Source organism: Suncus etruscus, chromosome 2 (assembly GCF_024139225.1).
Source record: "Suncus etruscus isolate mSunEtr1 chromosome 2, mSunEtr1.pri.cur, whole genome shotgun sequence".
Lineage (NCBI taxonomy): Eukaryota > Metazoa > Chordata > Mammalia > Eulipotyphla > Soricidae > Suncus > Suncus etruscus.
The window spans coordinates 138,437,916-138,460,507 of record NC_064849.1 but is presented as its reverse complement, the minus strand read 5'-3'; the positions used below and the strand labels follow the sequence as shown (position 1 = coordinate 138,460,507).

Here is a 22,592-nt window from a genome sequence, read left to right as displayed (position 1 = left end):
TCCCAATACTGGATCTTTTTAATAGGCTGTGAAAATTGCCTGCATAAAAGATATGAAGGAGCACCTACTTTTTACCTGTTTCTGGTTTTTAAATAAAAACTCCATTTAAATTAAATATTTAATCTTGATATAACTATACTTGCATAACATATGCATGTATGATAAGAAAAATACAGAAATTATATTCTTTACCCTATAAAAACTAAGTTTTTATAAACACAAGTTTTCATTTCTCAGGAACAAATGCCTTGACCATAGTTCTAGGTCACATGGTAGTTATATGTTTAGGTTGTTAATATTTCCAGAATGATAATAGCATTTTACATTCCAGCCAGCAATGTATGAATGAGCTTATTTCTCTGCATCTTTTGTATAATTTGGTGTTATAACTTGAAACTATTGTTTATTTTAGCCACTTTAATAAGTATGCAAACCATTTTAGTTTTAGTATTTATATCTTTAAATGATAATATTGAACTTTTTCCATATCTCTTCATATATAAATACATACATTTTTGTGTCTTTTTATGGCCTTTCCTTTTTATATTATATCTTTATTTAAGCACCATGATTACAAACATGATTGTAGTTGGGTTTCAGTCATTCATATCCTTATTTTCTATTATGTTATTGTTTTGTTTTCTTTTGGGGGTGCCACACCCAGCAGAACTCAGGGCTTACTCTTGGCTTTGCCTCAGAAATCACTTCTGGCAATGATGTGGTTATGATATGTGCCGCCAGGGAAAAAAACTGGGTTGGCTGTGTGCAAGGCAAGTGTATTACCTGTTATACTATCACTCTGGCTTCTTATTGGGCTGTTCTTTATTCTCAACAGCAGACTGTTGTTAGATAAATGATTTATGAGAATGTTCACCCTGAAGCTTTTATCCTCTTAACTAATTCTTTTGCATAATGAACATTCTAAGTTTGAGTAAGCCCAAGTTATCAATTTTTTTCTTTTGGTATTGTTTTGTTTTGTTTTTTGGGGGGGTTATTTTGTTTTTTGGGTCATACCCGGTGACACTCAGGGTTATTCCTGGCTATACACTCAGACATCGCTCCTGGCTTGGGGACCATATGGGACACTGGGAATTGAACCCAGGTCTGTCGTGTGTCAGCCGCGTGCAAGGCAAACGCCCTACCACTGCACTATCGCTCCAGCCCCTCTTTTTTTTATTCTTAAAAGTTTAAGATGCTGGGACATGAGAGATAGCACAGCAGTAGGGCGTTTGCCTTGCACACAGCTGATCCAGGACCAAAGGTGGTTCGAATCCCGGGATCCCATTTTGTCCCCCAAGCCTGCCAGGAGCAAGTTCTGAATGCAGAGCCAGGAGTAACACCTGAGCACCACCAGGTGTGACCCAAACCTCCCCAAATCTGCCCAAAAAAGCTTAAATTGTTATTTTTAAGTTCATGATCTATTTTGAGTTAACATCTAGGGTATGACTTAGATCACAGGCCAAAGAGTTACTTGCTTATGGCTATCCATCTGCTTCTACCATGCTTCTTGAAATAACTATTTTCTTCAACAGAATTGTTTGCATTTCTATAAAAGATAACACAAATATGTGGGTAATCAATTCTGGATTCTCTATTTCATCTTCATTGTTTATGTGATTATTCCTACACTAAAATCACATTTAATCTTGATGACTGTTAGTTTCATGTTCTAAAATCAGGGAGTCTGATTTTATTCTTCTTTGAAAACTGGTTCTGGCTATCATAATTTCTTTATCTTTCAGATAAAGTTTAGGACAGTGTCTACAATCACACTAAATCTTGATGAGATTTTATATAAGTTTTATAAATATACATATCAATGTATAGAGAACCGATGACATTGCTATGGTAAACCCTCTAATTCATGAACCTTATTTATTTAGATTTTCTTCAATTTCTTTATCAAGGTTTTGCAGTTTTCAATGTAAAAGCCCTATAAACACTTTCTTAGATTTATAATTATTTTTAGTTTCTTTGAATCAATTTCAAATTATTTATTAAATGTCAATGTCCATGTGTAGGATGTGGGCTCCACTTTCCCGGAGCCAGTTGTGCCAATCAAATAAGCACTCATCTCCCCCATCCATTGAGGGTGGCCTGCTGAGGTTCCTTCTGGGGGCCTGTTGAGAGTTGACTTTATGGGGCCTTGGTTTGTCCCCTGGGTGGGTGCCAAGCCCAGATACATACCTTTATTATTATTTTATAAAGTTGAATTCTATTAGTTAATTATCAATTAAAGAATTTTTAGTTCTATTCTAAATGTCTCATGAGGCATTTATAGCTGTAGTTTTCTTTAATGTCTCTATTTGTCTGGTTTTGACACCAGTAAATTAATAAATAAGAAAATGCAAAATTATTCTTTCATATTGTTTGCTTACAGATATTGTGTAGAATTGGTATGAATTCTTCCCTTTTTTGTTGAGTTCTAATCTTTAAATCCTTTTATTCTTGCACTTTACTTACATCTATTAATCCAAGTCTTTGAGCTTTCTTCAAGGTATACAATAAGTGAAGATAATAAAATTTATCCCTCTGAGAAATAACAAGCATCAAATATAGAAGGTACCTAGGGCACAAAATTAAGGAAGGTACTCACTCTCTGGATACTTCTCTCTTGTCTCATCAAACTCAGCCCTGTTCCTCCCCTTTATTTATTTCTACTCCATAATCACCAAAACATATTCCTTCACTACTATACAGTATATCTGGACATTTTAACAACTTTCTTTTTTTGTTTTTGTTTTTGGGCTACACCTGGTGACATTCAGGGGTTACTCCTGGCTCTGCACTCAGAAATTGCTCCTGGTTTGGGGGACCATATCGGACACCGAGAGATCAAACCTGCAGTCCATTCTAGGTCAGCCATGTGCAAGGCAAATGCCCTACTGCTGTGCCACCACTCTGGCCCCTTTAACAGCTTTCTAACTGGTGTCAAGATTCCCTTTGCTAACTTATCAAGACAGTTCCAGATTTTTTTTTAAAAATAGCTCACTCTTGGTATCTCATTACCTAATTTGGAATCTTATTATAAAGCTATAGTGGTCAAAACTGCATGGGTACTGGAATAAATAGTATCTGATCAAAAGGTCAGAATCAAATACCTAAGGACAAAATCATATACCTATATAATTAATTAATTAATTAATTTTAATTAAAGGAGATGAGGACATGACTGAAGTAAAGATAGCCTCTTCAACAACTGTTGCTGGGGAAACTGGATAATTACATGTAAGAAATTAAAGCTCAATCCATATTTCAAAAAAAGTAAATTCAAAGTGGATCAAAGACTGTCAATTCTGATAGGAAACTAACATACACTGAGGAAAATATAGACACAGTGCTCCAAGATTTAGACCTTAGAGTCATCTTCGATGATCTGATACCACTAGCAAATGCAACAAAATCAAGCTAAACAAAGGGACTACATCAAATTAAAGCATTTCTGCATGGCAAAAGAAAGGCTAAAACTAAAAGAGAGCTCACTGATTGGGAAAAATCTTCACATTCAAACATCAGATAAAGTCTTGCTATCCAGAATATATAAAGAACTCACAAATATCAACAACAAAATATTTCCAAAACCCTGTACAAAAAGTGGGGAGAGTACATGAATGGGCACTGCTCAGAGAAAGACTTGAGGATTGTCAATAGGTTCATAAATAAATGTTCAGCATCACTGATCATTAGAGAAATCCAAATCAAGATGGCATTAATATATCATCTCACACCAATAAGAATGGCACATATCAAAAATAGTGCTCGTGGGGATGTGGTGAAAATGAACTACCATCTTCTACTAGTGGGAATATTATCTGGTTCAACCCCTCTTTTAAACAGTATAGAGTGTCTTCAATAGTAACTTTAGAATTGAGATGTCAGATGACACAGCAATTCCATTTTGAATCATCTACCCCCAAGATTTCAAAGGACATTCATTTTGTATGCACAGCATCATTTATTTGTACACATAGTATAATAGCTAATATGTGGAATTCCAACCTAGGTCTGTTACCAAAACCCCATTCCTCCTGCATAATCCTACCTGCTAATAGACCTCCCATTTCTGGGAAGGGTCTTGGGAGGTAATAAGAGGTTGGGCTGAGAGGCAAAAGGGGATTTACCTGGATGGAGGAGCAGAAGGAGAGATGGCTGAGAGACAAGTTAGGATGCAGGGCTGAGTAAGAATCCAGTGTAAATGGTTATGATAGGTCACACATGTCGTGGATAGGGCATGAATAAAGCTGATACTTCCTGAAGCCTGCCTGCAAGTGAGTTTTATACCTGCCGCTCTCCTGAACCCAGATACCCTTCAGCTGGACAGGTTTGGAGCCACGTGGCGTGGGACGACAGAGAAAGGTCCCTCCATTCATCCCATCACCATCCAAGCCCATCCTAAGGGCTCTGATGCAACAGATGTCCAACAACAGATGAATAGATTATGAAGATGTGAGATATGTGTGTGTATAATGAAATACTATGCAGCTAAAAAGAATGATGAAATCATACAATTTGGTGCAACCTCATTAGAACTGGAAAATATCATGTCGAGTGAAGTAACACAGAATGATCTCACTATCTTTAAGACAGAATAACTGGTGGTTAAATGTAATGTAGTAAAAAGGGAGATGCTTAGATCACCCTTAGAGTCAGAGCTTAGAGAAAAGAACAGAAAAAAAAGACATCAAGGGGGAAGAAAGAAGATGAGAAAGGTACATAATGGGGAACAAGAGTCAGGGCTTGGTTTATACTATGGTGATGTGGGAGAGCAGCATAACTATATAGCCAAAGCACAGACTCAAAAAAACTGAAAACATGAGAGCTAAGCTGCAACTACTGAATTTTGTAATGTTCCCAACAAGATGGAAGGTGAGGGATAGGAGATGAAAGTATGGGAACACTGGCAGAGGGAAGTTGACACTGGAGACGGGATTGGTGTTGAAATATTATATGCCTAAAACTCAACTATCAATAACTTTGTAAATCACAGTTCTTCAATAAAATAAAAATATTTTAAGACATTCACTTGTTGTTCAAAGCATTGCTATTTATCTAATATAGTTCAAATCTCTCTAAAAAAAAGAGAGAAAGAGATAAGGGCTAGAGCAATAGTGCAGTAGTAGGGTGTTTGCAGTGCATGTTGCTGACCCAGGACAGACCTCGATTTGATCCCCAGCGTCCTATATGCAATTTCTAAGCAAATAGCCAGGAGTACCCCTGAGAGCCAGTGGGTGTGGCCCAAAACCCAAAAAATAATAATTAAAAAAAGAGAGAGAGAGTCATAAAATATGTTCTCAGTTTCATTGGCTATAAACAATAGAAAGTGACTCAGGTGGGAATGTTGCACTGGTGAAAGAGGTAGTGGATGTTTTATGACTGAAACCAAACTACAAGCATGTTTGTAATAATGGTGCTTAAATAAGGATATTATTTAAAAATTTAAAAACGAGTGTCAAGGGGCCGGAGTGCTAGCACAGTGGTGGGGCATTTGCCTTGCACGTGACTGTCCCAGGACAGATCTGGGTTCTATTCCCAGAGTCCCATATGGTCCCCCAAGTCAGGAGCAATTTCTAAGTACATAGCCAGGAGTAATTCCCGAGTAACCCCGGTGTGGCCCAAAACCAAAAAAAAAAAAAAAAAAAAAAAAAGTATCAAAAATAAAACAAAACTAAATTAAATAAAATAATTGAATTAAAAAAAAAGTGACTGAAGTTAAGTTACAAAAAAATAAATAAGGGCCCAGAGAGATAGCACAGTGGCGTTTGCCTTGCAAACAGCCAATCCAGGACCAAAGGTGGTTGGTTCGAATCCCTGTGTCCCATATGGTCCCCCGTGCCTGCCAGGAGCTATTTCTGAGCAGACAGCCAGAGTAACCCCTGAGCAATACCGGGTATGACCCAAAAATCCAAACAATAAATAAATAAATAAATAAATAAATAAATAAATAAATAAATAAATAAATAAAGGATAGTTGAGAATTCTTGGAATTTACAGAAAAACTTAACAAATATGCCTAGGAAAACAGATTTTACACTGTTTACTCTGGAAAAGTAAATAACTTGGACAATAATTTGTATCCATTATATACAAAACAGCAGTTAAAATGAAGTTATCAGGCAATTATTTTTTAATATTTTTCCTTTTATTTAAACACCATGATTACAAAATTGCTCATGATTGGGTTTTAGTCTCACAATGTACAACACTCTTCATCCATGAATATATCTCACCTTCAATGTCCCCAGTTTCCCTCACAGTCTCCCCGCTACCTGTCTTTGGGGAAGACATTTTACTTCTCCCTCTCTTCCTTTTTTTTTCTTTTAAACACTGTGGTTTGCAATACTGTTAATAAAGGAGTACCGTGCATATTACTTTATGTCCATTCAACACACAGTTATTGTCCAGAGTAATCAGTTCCAACTATCATTGTCATAGTGGTCATTTTACCTTAACTGCAGTGCTCTACTTTTGTGGCAAGCTTCCTACCATGGACTGTTCCTCCTGGCTCTCATCTAAATTATCTCTGGAAATTATTAACATACTATATTTTCTTATTTCCCACAAATGAGTAAGACTATTCTATATCTATCTTTCTCCCTGCAACTCATTTCACTCAGCACAATACTCTCCATTTCATCCATGTATAATAAAATTTCATTTATTACTTCATTTTTTCCTAACAGCTGTATAGCATTCCATTGTGTGGATGTACCATTGCTTCTTTAGTCACTTATGTGTTCTCAGGCACTAGGGTTGTTTCCTTATTCTGGCTATTCTAAATAGTGCAGCAATGAACATAGAAGTGCAGAGGGCTTTTCTGTATTATGTTTTTGTGTTCCTAGGATATATCCCTAGGATCATATGGGAACTCAATTACTAGCTTTTTTTTTTTTTTTTTTTTTTTGAGGAATATCCATATTGTTTTCCAAAAAAGCTGGACTAGTCAGCATTTGGATCAGCAGTGAATGAGAGTCCCTTTCCTTCCTCCTCCCCAATTAACATCATTACTGGTTGTTCTTTGTGATGTGTGACAGACTCTGTGGTGTGAAATGATATCTCATTGTTGTTTTGATTTGCATCTCCCTAATTAGTGATGTGAAGCATTTTTTAACGTGCCTTTTGGTCATCTGTATTTCTTCTCTGAGGAAATGTCTGTTCATTTCTTCTCCCCATTTTTGGATGGAGTTAATTTTTTTTTTTTTTTTTTTTTTTTTTTTGCTGAATTCTACCAGTGCCTTGTATGTCTTAGATATTAATCCCTTTCAGATGGATATTGGGTGAATTGTTTCTGCCATCCTGTAGATACTCTTTGTATCCTAGTTACTGTTTCCTTTGCATTGAAGAAGCTTCTCAATTTATATGCAACCCCATATGTTTATCTGTGATCCCACTTCCTTGGCCAGTAGTATTTCTTTTTTTGGCCAGTAGTATTTCATCCTCAAAGATGCTGTTAGCTTCAGTGTCATGGAGTGTTCTGCCTACATTTTCCTTTAAGTACCTTATGGTTTCAGGTCTGATATCAATGTCTTTAATTCATTTTGATTTTACCTTTATGTATGACATTAAATAGAGTTCAGGGTTCACATTGTTATATGTAGCTGACCTGTTTTCCACCACCACTTGGTGAAGAGCTTTTTCTTGGTCCATTTAGTATTTTTCCCCTTTATCAAAGATTTATTGATCCTATACCTGTAGGTCCACCTCAGAATATTCAAGTATATTCCATTGATATGATGATCTGTCTTTATTCCAGCACCATGCTGTTTTGATGACTACTGCTTTATACTACAGTTTACAGATGAGGAAAGTGATTCCTCCCAGCTTCTATGGCAATTATTTTTTGAAAAATTTCTTACTCTAAATACAACTAAAATTCTTACTAATCTACAAATGAAAGTATATTTCAGCTATAAAATACTGCTACATATTCATGTGAAGTTTAATTTTTAGGGTATACTGATATAAACTTCAAATTGCATATGGGAGAAGCTAATCTCTAAAGATAGCTCTTTCCTATCCTCCCTGACAATAATGCTTGCCTACTAAGTGTATACATACCATTGTGCCACTTTCTTTCTTTGAATATGGGTTGTCCCAGAGACTTGCTTTAACCAGGAGAATGCAGAGTAAGAAATGCTACATAATTCTAAGGCGAGATAATAGGGTATTGTTTTGCTGTCCTCTGAGTTTCTCAAAATATGTACTCTCAGGGAGAGGGTCGTGAGCTAAGAAATAAAACAACTCTGAAAGAACAACACTGGAGAAAATCCAAATAGCCATGGAGACAGGACAAGGAGAAGAGGGAGAAAGATGTCTTGTCAACCACAACTAGTCCTGTCATTCCTACAGATATGCTAAATGCATCAGTTATAACCATCTTGGATATCTACTTCAATTGAGGCTTCACACAACTCTAGTCCCAGATTGTTAAAAGGCAGCCTATATAACTAAAACCATACTTAAAACACAATGAGTCAGGCACATGCAAAATTTAATTATAATATGCATGTGTTTTTATTTCAGTTTTATCCCTAGAGCTATTACTAGTTTATGTCTATTGTTTTCTGTGACTATATTGTAATTCTATTGCCACTTTTAAATTTATTCTTTCTTTCATATTATAACTTATAATTGACTATTAATACCAGTAATACAATAACAAAAATTTTCTTTGTAGAACTAACTCAATTATTTATTAAAATATATGGCCTGTAAACATTTTTAAAGTAGAGATAATGTCTTAATTATTTTTTTCTCTATCCTGTTATTCAATAAAAGTTGAGAAATAACCTGGTGAATGGTGGGAAATGGTCATTTGTGAAAATTAAATTAAAGGCCTATATTCAATCTACACTGGCTCAGCTAAGAATGGGGGAAAGTAAAAACAGGGGAGCGCCAAAACAATCCTCAAGGGACCATGTAATGCTGGGAGTCAAACCAGAGGTCTCCACATACTCTTTGAGCTGGCCTGTTAAGAATGCTTTAAATACTTTCTATTTTGCATCTATTGTCACAACCATTTAAAATTCCTAAGCTTTTATTCTAATTCAACAATATCCTTTCTAATCTATCATTACTAGAAAATGCAGACTGTAATTATTCAACAATCAATTTATAAAAAATAAAATGATTTGAGGGTCTAACAGAAAATAATTAGAAATAAACACAATAGTCCATTAATGTAGGTTTTGAATGCTTGGGAATTAAAAATACCCATTCTTTCTAAATAATGGTTCAACTTTCTTACTAATTTTTTAATATCATTTTTAACTAGCTGAGTGAAATTTCTCTTGTTATTGTTTGTTAAGTTTTATTCTAATGCATCATGATTTTCAACGTCATATACATGTAGTAGAGTTTCAAGCATATAATGTTCCAATACTAATTCCATCACCATTGTCAACTTTCATTCAACAACATCCCATTTCCCTCACACATCCAGCTTCCTACTAAATAGGCACGTATTTAAGTTTGTATTTTACTTAAGTTTGGATGTTATAGTTTGAGTCGTCCAGTTATTCTACATTCCACAAAAAAGTAAGATCATCTGATATTTGTCAGTCTTCTAATTTATTTTCTTTAACATGATAACCTCACGATCCATCCAAGTGGTAGTGATTTTCATTATTTCATCTTTCCTTGTAACTAACTGCATAATATTCCACTGTGTATATATACCACATCTTCATTTTCTGCTCATCTATCACTTGGAACGTAGGCTGATTTTATACCCTAGCTATTATACTAAGTGCTACAATAAATAATGGTGTGCATATGTACTTTTGAATGAATGTTTTTGAGTCCTGTGATAGATACAATAAGCTGAAATGCTGAGTGATTAGCAGCACTATTCTTAAATTTTGACTAAATACCTACTACAATTCTGTAACCTAAATGCACCATTAATTTAAAAAAAAACTGTGTACTATAATTATTTATCTGCCTAGTTTACAAAGTCAATTTCTAAGAAAATTCCAATGATGGCCATCTGAGAAAACTCTACATCTGTCTATTTAGCAAACTTTCAGTCTTCTCAGGATTCCTTTCTTTTGATTTGTTTTCTTTCTCTTGAAAATCAGTGCATTTCTAACCATTTTGTTATTGATTTTTTAAAATTTAATTCAACCCAACTGTTGAGATAGAAGTCTGAGAATTCACTTGTCTTAACACATTCATACTTACTTTTATAAGAAAAAAACTGGAAGTTCATCTACAAGACAATATATTATAAAAGAGGTTTAGAATAAATTAAGTACATTAAAGACTCTCAAGAGGGTCTTCAACATGAAGCTGCCCATGAGACATGACATTAATCAAGTAATTGAAGGAAAACAAACAAACAAAAAAACCCTCAGCCAAGCTAAGTGCCTATTTACTAAGATATTTCTGGATTCAACAATTCAAGATATCTAAGAGTATATAGATGTTTTCAATTCCTACAGTACATGTCTTAATATTTTAACTACCTTTTAGATAACTTCTCACATAGTCACTTCACTGAACTCCAAGATACATGGATTGCTATAACCAGTGCAATCAAGGAACTAGAAAACTGTTAGTCTGATTTTATGTTCTTTAACTTCCTAAGACTGAAGTTTAGGAGTAAAGAACATCAAGAAATTAAGAGCCTGAGAGATAGGGCACATGCTTGCACACAGCTGACCTGGATTTTATTCTAGTACTCCCATATGATCTCCCAAGCCCACCAGGACTGATCCTTGAGCATTAAGTCATGAGTAAGTCCCGAGACTTGCTGGTGTGACCACAAAACAAATAAACAAAATTAATTAAAATAACTGGTTTGGGTGGCCAGAACCAAACAGAATTCTACCAAATTGTGAAATAAAGAGGGACCAGAATTTTAAACTCAATTGCAAGGATAAGATTAGAGACAAAAGGAAAATAAGGCAAAAATATAAGACAAAGGCAAGATGAACTATGCAAGGCAGCAAATTCAGTTAAACCATCGGAGGTAGGTCAGAAATGTAAGTTCAAATCCCAATTGGGGGCAAGTAAGGCACTGAGGTATGATCACTAGCTGATATGAGAGAATGCCCTCAACAAACCAGGTTGCCTCCAGTATTAGTTCCAGCTCCACCCAACTGCAATGCATGTGTTAATCTATAAACACTCGGCCTAAAGGGTCCCAGTTGAGTTTTTAAATATACTTCCCAGAGCCAAAATATTGAAAAATTTCCATGTGTTGTTCCTATGGGTCAAAGCAGATGAATGAAAGATTTGTGCCTTTTGATGATCCTTACTTATAACTTCTTATGTGGAAAATAAGCAAGTAATTCCAAAGAGACAGAATAATCATTTTATCTTCTAAGATTTCCAGTGTCTTCTTTGGATATAAAAATGTATTTTAAAAACTGCACACTGAAGAACTGAAAAGAAAGAGAAAATCTAAGAAAGCCTAGTGGATAGATAGGAATACATATCCTTTGTATAATATAAATCATAAAATTTCAATATTATAGAATCTTTGTCCAACTGAGATGTTGGAAAGATTATGATGGTGAAAAATGACTATTACACATAAGTCAGAAAGTCAGTATTTTTCCATTCTTAAAACCATGATTCCAACGCACCAAGACCATACTCCCCAATAGTATTTGATCAAAGCAGAGAGATTTCATTCCTTATGTGTACTAAAGTCAGTGAAAGATCAGAACCCATAAGAAACTGCCAACAAAATACTACAGACAAGTGCAAAATCTATGTAGTATAAGGAGTATATCCACAACATAAAGCAAAAAATATCTTATAGCTTTTTCTAAAGCATCAATCAAATCAGAGCAAAGTGCCACTGAGAGGATTTTGCTTTATAAAGTGCTGGCTTCTTTCAAGGTCACTCATGATGGTGACGCAAACATGTCTGCAATCCTGATCTTTCTGTCCCTGCATTGGAGAACTGCCTAGGGTCCTTACTTAATGAGTTTACTCGCTGAGCTTCATATTAATAGTAGCAGTTAGGTTCTTAACATTTTTTTTACCTCTCAGCTCAGTGCATCCTTTCCATAGCTACAAAATAAACAGTAGTCTTCTGTGACTAATACTGACTTAAATTATATGTGCATCCAAAGAGTCACTAATTATTATAATAAAAATTCTCATTTCTCCCATTTATTCATCATTTTCTCAAAATCTATAAAATATTAACTTTTAAATACCTCACGTGTGGTACTCTTTCTTCCTCAAGATTCCTTGCTAAAACTCAAATCTTTGAAAGAAAATCCAAGTTACAAAGAATATAAAAAACCTAAATCAGTAGATTGTAAAGCAAGATCAAAATTAAGCATAAATTTTGCATTATGTATATGTATAAACTATAAGACTGTAACTGTACATGTGCATTCAAAAAGAAGCAGAACCACTGAGGATTCTTCATATTTTTAATAAATGGTTATATATTAGTGAGGGAGTCTCATTTATTATCTTATTCTGGCCATGGTTTTTACTTGATAATCTTGATTAGTCTTCCAAATAATTATTGTTGATCACCACACATATATTTTCTAAGCTCTGATGATACTTAGGCAACTTCATGTTTAAAAAAAATTATCGATAAATACTAGACCAACCACCACCACCAACAACGCCATTACCACCACCACCACTCCCTCAAAGGATCTTCAGATCTCTGAGATTCACCAAATCTTGCTTTTCCTCTGAGTTCTTCCTACAATATCCATTAAATAGAATTGTGATCATGAAAACCAAAGATCAACCCCAAAATAGTTACCAAGAAAAACCTGGATCTATTACTGTTATGCCTGTTATCTATTCCAGGGTTATTATGCCCAAGGAATTTCAATGTCTGACTTTAAAAAGTTGATAATAAAATGATCTATATAACATGGTTAAAAATAATTTTATTATTAAAAATTTTCATAGAAAATGAAGTAGAACCTGGGTATACCCATGTAGTCCAGTGATGAAACATATACCTCCCATGTAGGAGCACCTGTTTTCAATACCTAGCAGCCCTGATTTAAAAGGGGGGGGGGGGCAAACTAGACAACAATTAGTAAAAACTATATTTAGAAAAGAATGCAGACCTTTAACTGGTTAGAAAAAATATTTTTATTAGCCAGGGATTAGAGTCATACCACAGCAAGTCTGGTGTTTGCCTTGCAGACAGCCAACCATGATTCAATTCCCAGAATCCCACATGGTCCCTGAGCTTGCCAAGAGTAACCCTTGAGCACCATTAGGTGTGCACCCAAAACCAAAAAGAAAAAAAGAAACCATTATCCAAACTCTTTAGAGAAGTAAACATGTCATTGGATCCTAGGAGTTTTTTTTAATTATGTTGATACCCTTCATCCAGAAACTGATACTTAATCAATAACCAAAGACATCTGAAAGAAGCAGAATAAAAATATGAAACTCAGCAAAGTGTTAGAGAAAGTTCAATCACAAATATAAGTAGTAATTACTGACATTGGTGATATATCATTTAGTTTAAGTAAAAATAGTACATACATTTAAATATGATAAAAATGTAGTACATACAGTCAATATCCAAAGATTTTTTTTATTTTACACAGATAATTAAAATGTTTTTCAATGGAAAATATATCATTTATTTATTCCCAAGTTACTTTTATTACTACTAATAAGCATAGCTAAGAATTCTTTATAAATATATGTCAAATTTTAAATCTACTAAAATTTATTAAACAGAATTTCTTCAAAACATAATAAAGAGCAAACTAAATTTTTCTTAACAAATTCAATTATATAGAAAACTTTAACTTATTTAACAAGGGTATTTATTTTATGTCATTTAAAATATCCTGTAATTTCTTTCACCTGCATGTGTTCAGGCACTGAAAAAAAGAAAACCCTAGCCTAGCCTCCACTATCCTCCTATGTAAGCTCTTTATATCTTGCCCTCATGGTACTTTCCAACTGTCTGCCTTCAACAAAGAGTCCTTGTTGGCATTGGTTCGTTGCTAGTCAGTATTTAGCTCTTTTTCTGTAGCTAAGAGAGAGCTACCATCTGCTTCCCACAGCTTTTCAGTCCTATGATAGCTTTCTACTCTTTCTTCTTCCAACTCAGAAGCAAAAAGCAAGAGATAAAACAAAGCGTCTTAGGTCCACAAGAAGCTGCAGCACACCCAGGAGAATTTCCTCCCAATCAGAAAAATGCTTCCTTAGCAACCAAGTTACTAAGGCCAATTAACCTCCTTCTCTATCAATATTCAATTTACATTGAAGCCTTTTTTGGTTAAGCCCTTCAGATTTACAATGAGGTTTCTGGCAAAGAAAAAGTGCTTCTATGTTAAAGGAGCCAGGCCCTTTCTCCTGAAGTGCTATATGTCCTTTGCTATCTGAACACAAAGCATTCAGTCTTTCCTAATGCAACGCTAGGGAGTAGAAACAGCAACTGCACTGAAATTAAGTGCAATCAACCAACATATGCCTAAAGTGAAACTGCAATGTTTTGGAGCAGCCGAATGCTGCTGGATATACTGTGGCAAATGAGAGGGATGGAAAAATGCTTTGTAGCTGTCAGGGATTCATACTTACCTTAGCTGATTTATGTCTCTACCTCACCACCAGCAAAAGTCAGGCTACACGCACACATGCACACACAAACATACATCCCAGTATCAACACACACACACACATACACACACACATCCCAGTATCAATAAAATCGCAGAGAAATTAATAACAAAGAGAACAAAACAAAGGAATTATTTTCAGTAAATGAGACAACAGCATTTTCAAAATCATGAACTAGTTTGGAAGTAACAAAAACTGCAATACATTTAAAGAAAGGAGCTGGTTTGTGTGAATGGATAATAAAAATTCTCCCACCTTCCTGGAAGTCAGGCTGAAATGGAGGTTACAGCCCACAATCCAATTTTTATATTACATTTCAGCTGAGGTAAAGAAAACTTGAAAGAAATATTAGACACTAGGTAGGTAGTTGTTTTCTGGTGTTCATTTTCCAGATCTTAATAAAGCAAAATCCTCTTTTGAATAATTTTGAAGTCTCTTTAAATTCTATATAAAGTGCAATAAGAAACAACTTTAAGAGTGTTCCATAATTTTTAACAGGCACTATAAATCATCCTTTGGCAGTGTGGACAGCAGTGCTCCAATATGCAATGCGACTGTATTTCAAAACAGTCCTTAACAGTAACACTGAAAAGAAGGAACTTCAGAGCACATCGTTTTCTAGTGTTGTCATCTCACTTTTATTAGAACTCCCTATCACACTGGGAGGCAGGTACAAAGAATTTATCTGAAAGAGTGAAGTTGCCTTTCAGTTGCACTAATTAAAAAAAATAGGGGCTGGCGAGGTGGTGCTAGAGGTAAGGTGTGTGCCTTGCAAATGCCAGCCAAGGAAGGATCGCGGTTCGATCCCCCGGCGTCCCATATAGTCCGCCCAAGCCAGGGGCAATTTCTGAATGCTTAGCCAGGAGTAACCCCTGAGCATCAAACGGGTGTGGCCCAAAAAACAAAATAAATAATAAATAAATAAAGATGCTGGGACAGGAGTGGTGGCGCTAGAGGTAGGGCATCTGCCTTGCAAGCACTAAGCTAGGACGGACCACGGTTCTATCCCCTGGCATCCCATATGGTCCCCCAAGCCAGGAGCAATTTCTGAGTACATAACCAGGAGTAACCCCTGAGCATCACCAGGTGTGACCAAAAAATAAACAAAAATAATAATAAAATAAAATAAAGATGCTAATGCTTGGCTCCAATTATCTTTATTTTTGATCCTCATAATCATCCTGTGAGGTAAGGATGATTATTACCAAATGCTTCTGTAGTTAAGGAGTTAAATGCATAAAAAGAAGTTGGAATGTAAATATAAAATTTATACCTATATGTATTCTACTTTCAGGTATTTTCTTTTAGGTTATCTGAATGCAAGCACTAATCCCTTTTACACAGAGCTCCACTTTCCTATCTCCTAACTTATGTGTTTGGGGCATTTTAAGGTTTACTTTCAGATGAGGGATCTGAGACTCAAAGAAGTTTAGTAACATGTTTAAAGTACATAGTTATAAAGAAGGAAAGTAGAAATTTAAAACTTAAAATACTTAAGAAATTAAAATATTCCAACTCCAAGGCCCTTGCTCTTTCAATCATGCCACCCACTCTGCCCAAAGCCCATGACAGTGTCATTAAGTGACTCTTTTAATCCCTTCTTCCTTCATTAAAAATCACCAGTACAGCGGTAGGGCATTTGCCTTACAAGTGGCTGATCCAGGACGGACCTGAGTTCAATCCCCAGCATCCCATATGGTTCCCCAAGCCAGGAGTGATTTCTGAGCACATAGCTAGGAGTAACTCCTGCATATCATCAGGAGTGGCCCAAAAACGAAAAACTAAAACCAAAAAAAATTAAATCACCAGAGATCTAAGAGGTATTTTCCAAATTTGAATCATAAACCATCAGTTAGCTTAGAAATCAATTGGTGAGCTTACAGAGCAGTAAAAAGGTAATAGAAGGCGAATATATTGACAAAGTAGAGTAGCTCAAAAAGAGTAAAAATTGTTTTATCAACCTCTGAATCAGATCTGAACCTGAGTACAGAGTAGACAGGATCATGATGTAAATGTACTTTTGTTGTAAGATTACATGAAAAAAATGTAAAGGCCTCTGGTCTCAGAATTTTCTCACACAAGCCTGGATCAAGAACTGGAAACAACTCAACCCTCAGTTCTGTTCGCTTAAATAACATCAGGAAAAGCAAGACAGGAAGCCACTTCTCAGACCAGGCAGAAAAGGATTACCTTGAATCAGCATAGGAGGAGGTTGCTGATTGTATAATTACATACCTCCTTCACAGCAGCTCCAGTCCATCAAGTAGATAGTATGGTTTATTTTTTACAGCACTAATTATGTAATTATCCATAACATTAAATCAGTTCCACCTGATTCGGTCTATCACAGGTTTCCTGAAACATTCATTTGTTTATTATATTTTAAAAGAGCACCAAGCTACCATTCATTTTGTGTTAAAGTTCTAGTGTCAAAGCTGAAAAAACTTTTTTGAGAAAAAGTTTCTGTCACTTTCAGTCCCTGGGGATAAATAGCCATTGAAATCTCATGTTAAAATATCTTGGAGCATCTTTAAATAGAAATTTTCAACCAACGATATTTTCTCTGTGTTTTTCTTTTTTATTTCATAAAAAGCCTGTTGTAGAACAATAATGTGACAGTGGATATTTTCACCCAAAAAAAGCCACTTTATCAAGGAAAATTTGGTTATAATATTTTTCTAGTACATTATTCATTCAAACAGATTCCCTGAAAAGGTGCCAAAAAGGAAAAAAGCAATGCATCCTTTGCTCAGGAACTAATGGTTAATTAGGAGAACTAAAATACTAGAAACTATAGTGTCCCATCCATTCAGCTACTCCCAAAGCCCTGTGCAAAGCTATAAATAACCCCCAACTATCAGTTCAAATGCATATGCAATAGAGGTAGACCAACCTGAAAGGGTCACCAGATACCCACTAACCAGCAAGAGACTAAAATCAGGATGCTTTTAGGACTAGGACTAGAAGATTAAGAGTAGGAGAAAGCAATGCATTATATATCTATATATAATATATAGATATTATATATGCTAATTTGCATAGCTACATATTCCCATAACCTCCATTTAACCCCTTAAAATTGTCTGGAAAAAATCAAACAAATTTCCCCCCTAAACAAGGGAGATTCAACACATTACAAATTGGCTTGTGAGACCTCATGACTTTCTTTTCCCCACCTAATTCCTCACCTAATCTCACTGCAGTCCCATCTCTACCTTCAAATCATCTTCATTCCCTCTAATTCTAAGTCCATTTTTGCATTGCACTTCTTGGTGTCTAAATAGAAAATTTAACTAATGCTATAACTAAACACTCTCCTTCTCCCAAAATAAAATAACTTAGGCATCCCTCTAACATTCCCAATATCATTTTCTACACTTTTCACCATGTACTATATTCTCTTCGTTCATTCCAAGGAACACATGGTACAATATGATAGACACCTTATGGAAGGTTAATGTGAAGACCTATGTCATCAAATAAATATAATTTGGAGAAACATGTTTCTCCAAACATATTTGAAGAAGATGGTATCTCATTTAAGCAAGTCCAAAATCTAATGAGAGTCAATGTAGCCAGATACTACATTTATCCAGTGGATACATCAAGCACTCAGAGAAACCAATGGAATGGATTTTTTAAGCCCTCAAATTTCTTGCATTTATACTCCAGCTGTTTGGATTGTTCGTTATTTTGATTGTATATTTTGCTTTGTTGTTGTTATTGTAGACTATATTCAGGACTTATTCTTAGATCTCCACTCAGAGATCACTCCTAAGATGCTCAAGTGACCACTGACTATTTGTGTGTCAGAATTTGAAACTGTGCCCTAGCCCCTGTAATCTACAACCACAAAACTAGTATTTTTAAATCACTGTGATTTATGAGGATGCCAGTTGTCAAGTGTAGACAGCTATGGGCACCTCAGCTTTATCTAAGTAACTGTCCAAGATACTTTGATTAGCTCTATAGTCATTATTCTTAATGTGATTTCTTCTTTGTAGTCCTACTATTGCCTCTGGATTCAACCTTGGTTTGTGTGGACTATTCTCCCCAAAAATAACCTGATAAAAAGAGAAATTAAAAGAATTCATTGTAGGCAGTATCAAGAGACAAAGGGGAAAAAGAATTTAAAGAGAATTTAAAGAAAAGGTCTAGTCAATAATAATAAATGTTAAAATGTGGTCAAGGAGAATGAAGACACTAAATGTGATGATTAAAAGCTAAGCAGTAATTTTTTAAAAGAAAGAAATTTTCACAGCTTAATTTTGGTAGAAGCCAAAAAAACATGTATTGGAATTGGAAGAAGATAAAGGTACTGAAAAATTACTTATTCCAAAAATTAGGTAGTGAAGGAATTAAGAAAGAATCACAGAAGAGGTTTGGGAAGTGGCAAAATAAGTATAGCAAAAAAGGCATATTATTAAAACTCATATGTTATGAACATCACTGAAGGGTAAGATTATGATTAAAGAAGAAGGCAAGAGAAGTAAAAAAATACTTGTTTTATTTGTCATCTTGAGACAAAAATAAGGTGCACAGAGCATGTTTCACTGAAAAATTTACATTATAATCCATATAACTTACATTAAAGTTATAAACAGGTCTTCAGAAAAATATATCATTATCCTTTTTTTTCACATCTAACAAACCTAAAGGGAGGTTGAAAGTGAATTATTTCATGAATAATGATGAGAGATAATTTAATAATGTTACTTCAAATTAGTCATTGGCCATTTTAACTATCTTCTCTAAAAAGTCTTGTCATTTTCTAAATTTATTTGGGGAGCACACATGGCAATTCTCAATGGTCACTCCTGGCCCTGTGTTCAGGAATCACTTCTGGTAGTGCTTGGGAAACCATATGGGATGCCGAAGATTAAACCTGAGTCAGCGGCATGCAAGGCATGCAAGTGCCCTACCTGCTGTACTGACTCAGTCTTGTCACTTTCTGATCACAACTACTACATTTCTTGTCCTTCAAAACAAAATAAGCTCAAAAAAACCAGAGCACAGAAACCAGATTTAATCATCCAGGCTGCTTATCTCTGACCCACTAGCTAGGAAAGTATTATTCCAGGCATCCATCCAGATGTTCTTTCGGTCACACTGCCAGTTTGACAGCATTCCTACTCCATTCAATCCATTCTAAAGCACAGCAGAAACAGGAAACTACAATCTCCATCCTCAGACTCCTTGAAGTAAACTAGAAGAGGATGTTATTTCTCTCAGTGCACATATTTTAAAACTTCTCTCACAAATGCATCAGGTAACAGTTAGTTAAAAATAAAGAATACCTCTGGATAATAAATTTTTAAGCACTCTATGGAAGAACATTATGGAAGCTCTCCTATCCTCCTGATACAAAGTCAATATTGTTAAAACACACTTTGTCATCCTTGCACAGAGGCCATGCTGATCTTCTCTGTAACGTTCCAATTTTAGTATATGTGCTACCAAAGCGAGCACTGTTAAAACACACTTTGATACTGCCTTTTACTTTTAGCTTTTCACTTTGAAAACCTTGAACAGTGTAGTACTTGTCTTTTTCCATTTACTTTGACAGAATTATTATTCACAATGAGTTATATAAATAAAGAAATAAAGTAATATTGGTCACTTTGTTTAATAGATTGATTTAATAAGTAACAACAAATTGATCATGACAAAGTATTCTAACACTACTGACTCTTCAGTTAATTGATAATGAATTTGGGAAAAGGGAACTTGTAGAGTTTCATGTCTACTTAAGAGAATATTTAGTCATATTTCTGTTCAAGCTTAAAGTGTTGTGGTTTATGTCCAGGTGTAAAGGCTTAATTGTTTCTGAGGAAGGAAAATTAGTATATTACTTTCATTGCTCTAATTCTCAAATTTCTTTTTAATTTGTTTTCAATACTTTTCATAATGCTGATTAAAAACACAACTAACAAACTGATGGTTTCAAAACATTATATAAGTCTTCTTTTATTTTTCATAGAGAATTTCTATAAGAATGTCTTGTTATTAATAACTAAAATAAATTAAAGTGAAACTACTTTTGGGGGATTAGCCACACCTGGAGGCACTATGCTAGGGATAGAACCTGGGCCAGGCCCATGCAAGGCAAACACCCTATCTACTGTACTATTGCTCCAGACTCCACCCTCTGATTTTTTTGTTTGTTTGGCTTCGTTTTGGGGCCATACATGGTGATGCTCAGGGGTTACCCCTGGCTATGCGCTCAGAAATCTCTCCTGGTTGGGGGACCAAATGGGACACCAGAGAATCGAGCTGTGGTCCATCCTAGGTCAGCTGCATGCAAGGCAAATGCCCTACCACTGTGCCACAGCTCCAGCCTCCCAATTATTTTTTCTGAAAGTCACTAAGAACTCCATATACAGAAAGGAATAAATTGTCTGGAATATATTACAATAAAATTTGATCTCATGAAAGGTTAATTAGAATCTAAAATATTTGAAAAGCATTTATATAACACAACATCAACAAAAGCAAATAGCTCCTTTTTAAAAAATGGGCAGTAGGTAAAAGGTAGTACAGGGATTAAAGCTATGGAATCAGAGTTGTTCGTAACCAGTTCCATTTCCACCAGTCCTCCTACTCTTGTTTGATTTCTAAAACACAAGCTCCCCTAATGCTGACAGATGTAGCCTCCAAGCACCATCTCAGAGCCTGAGCAGCAATACTTCCTTGTACACTTCTGGCCAAGAATCAAGTAAAGAACCACTGGGCAGAGCCTCCATAATTATTGATCATGCTTAGAGGAAATAAAGAAAGGGAAGGGCAATGGTGGAGAGAGGGGAGAAATGGGGAGGGGAAAGGAAGTAAAGCAGGAGAAGGGGAGAGAAGTGAGAAGTGGAAAGGGAAGGGGAGAGAAGAAAAGGAGAGGAGAGGAGAAGAAAGGAGAAGAGAGGGAAGGGGAGAAGTGAAAGGAGAGGGGAGGGGAGGAGAAAAGAAATGAACAGTACTTCCCCAAAGAAGACATAGAGACAGATAACAGGTTCATAAAAAAAAAATAACTCATCGACACTATTAAGATAATGGAAATAAAAATCACAATGACTTATCACTTCATATCTCTGAGAATGGCTGGTATGAAAAAGTCTGGACATAAAAATAAGTGTTGGCGAGGCTTTAGAGGCAAAGGAATCTTTGTACATTGTTGGTGGTGGGTGTGTAAACTTGTCTAGTGTCTTTCATGAAAGTGTCAAATGCTAATCACTAAACTGTCAGAAAGCATTACTCTATCTCCGTGGAAATCAGTATGGAGATTCCTCAAACTGCTAAAAAATAGTCCTACATTTGATACAACAATTCTATATCTATGTATATTCCTAAATATATTTTAAACACTACTTAGAATAGATGAATGCACTCCTGTGTTTGTTGTAGCATTATTTACAATAGCCCACAAGTAAGAATTAACCTTAGTGCCTAATGACATATGAGAGGATAAAGAGGATACGGTATATATACACTATGGAGTACTACTCAGCTCTAAGAAGAGAAGAAATCTTACCATTAATGCTAAGCAAAGTAAATCAGAACATGAAAGATAAATATTGGATGATCTCTCTCCTATGAGATATATAAAGAAACAGAACAAACAAAACCAACCTTTCTATTCAAACTGCAGAACTGAGGCTGCCAGAAAGAAAGCTGGAAGGGACCATAGTGTGAAGTGGTTCAATAGAATGTTGGATGAATTTTGGCACTTTGGAGGTGGTGTATCCTAAAAGACATGAAGATCTAGCAGATTCAGGAGAATGTGGAACATTATACTGTCTCTTTTTATGACTCAAAATAGAACACTTTGTTTTAAATTACTTTAACATTAAAGTTTAGATGCCAATTCCTTTTGTTTACTTCATTTCCCGTTTTACTGAGAAATAACTAAAGACCCTAAGCCTTAAACACAAATCCACATTAAGAATCCTAAAATTTCATTAGAAACTAAATAGTTTTGGTGCACCTCTCTATATGTTGATGCTAATGAGTTCTAAGAATAAGTAAACGAA

At 35.3% G+C, this 22,592-nt stretch overlaps 1 protein-coding gene and 1 non-coding gene across 2 annotated transcripts in view; both read right to left on the bottom strand.

Annotated features, from left to right (window-relative positions):
• ATG10 (autophagy related 10) overlaps window positions 1–22,592 on the bottom strand; it is a 289,692-nt gene that overhangs the window by 175,188 nt on the left and 91,912 nt on the right.
• LOC126002276 (U6 spliceosomal RNA) lies at window positions 19,936–20,043 on the bottom strand. The gene has a single exon (XR_007493031.1). It is a non-coding gene; the product is annotated as a U6 spliceosomal RNA (small nuclear RNA).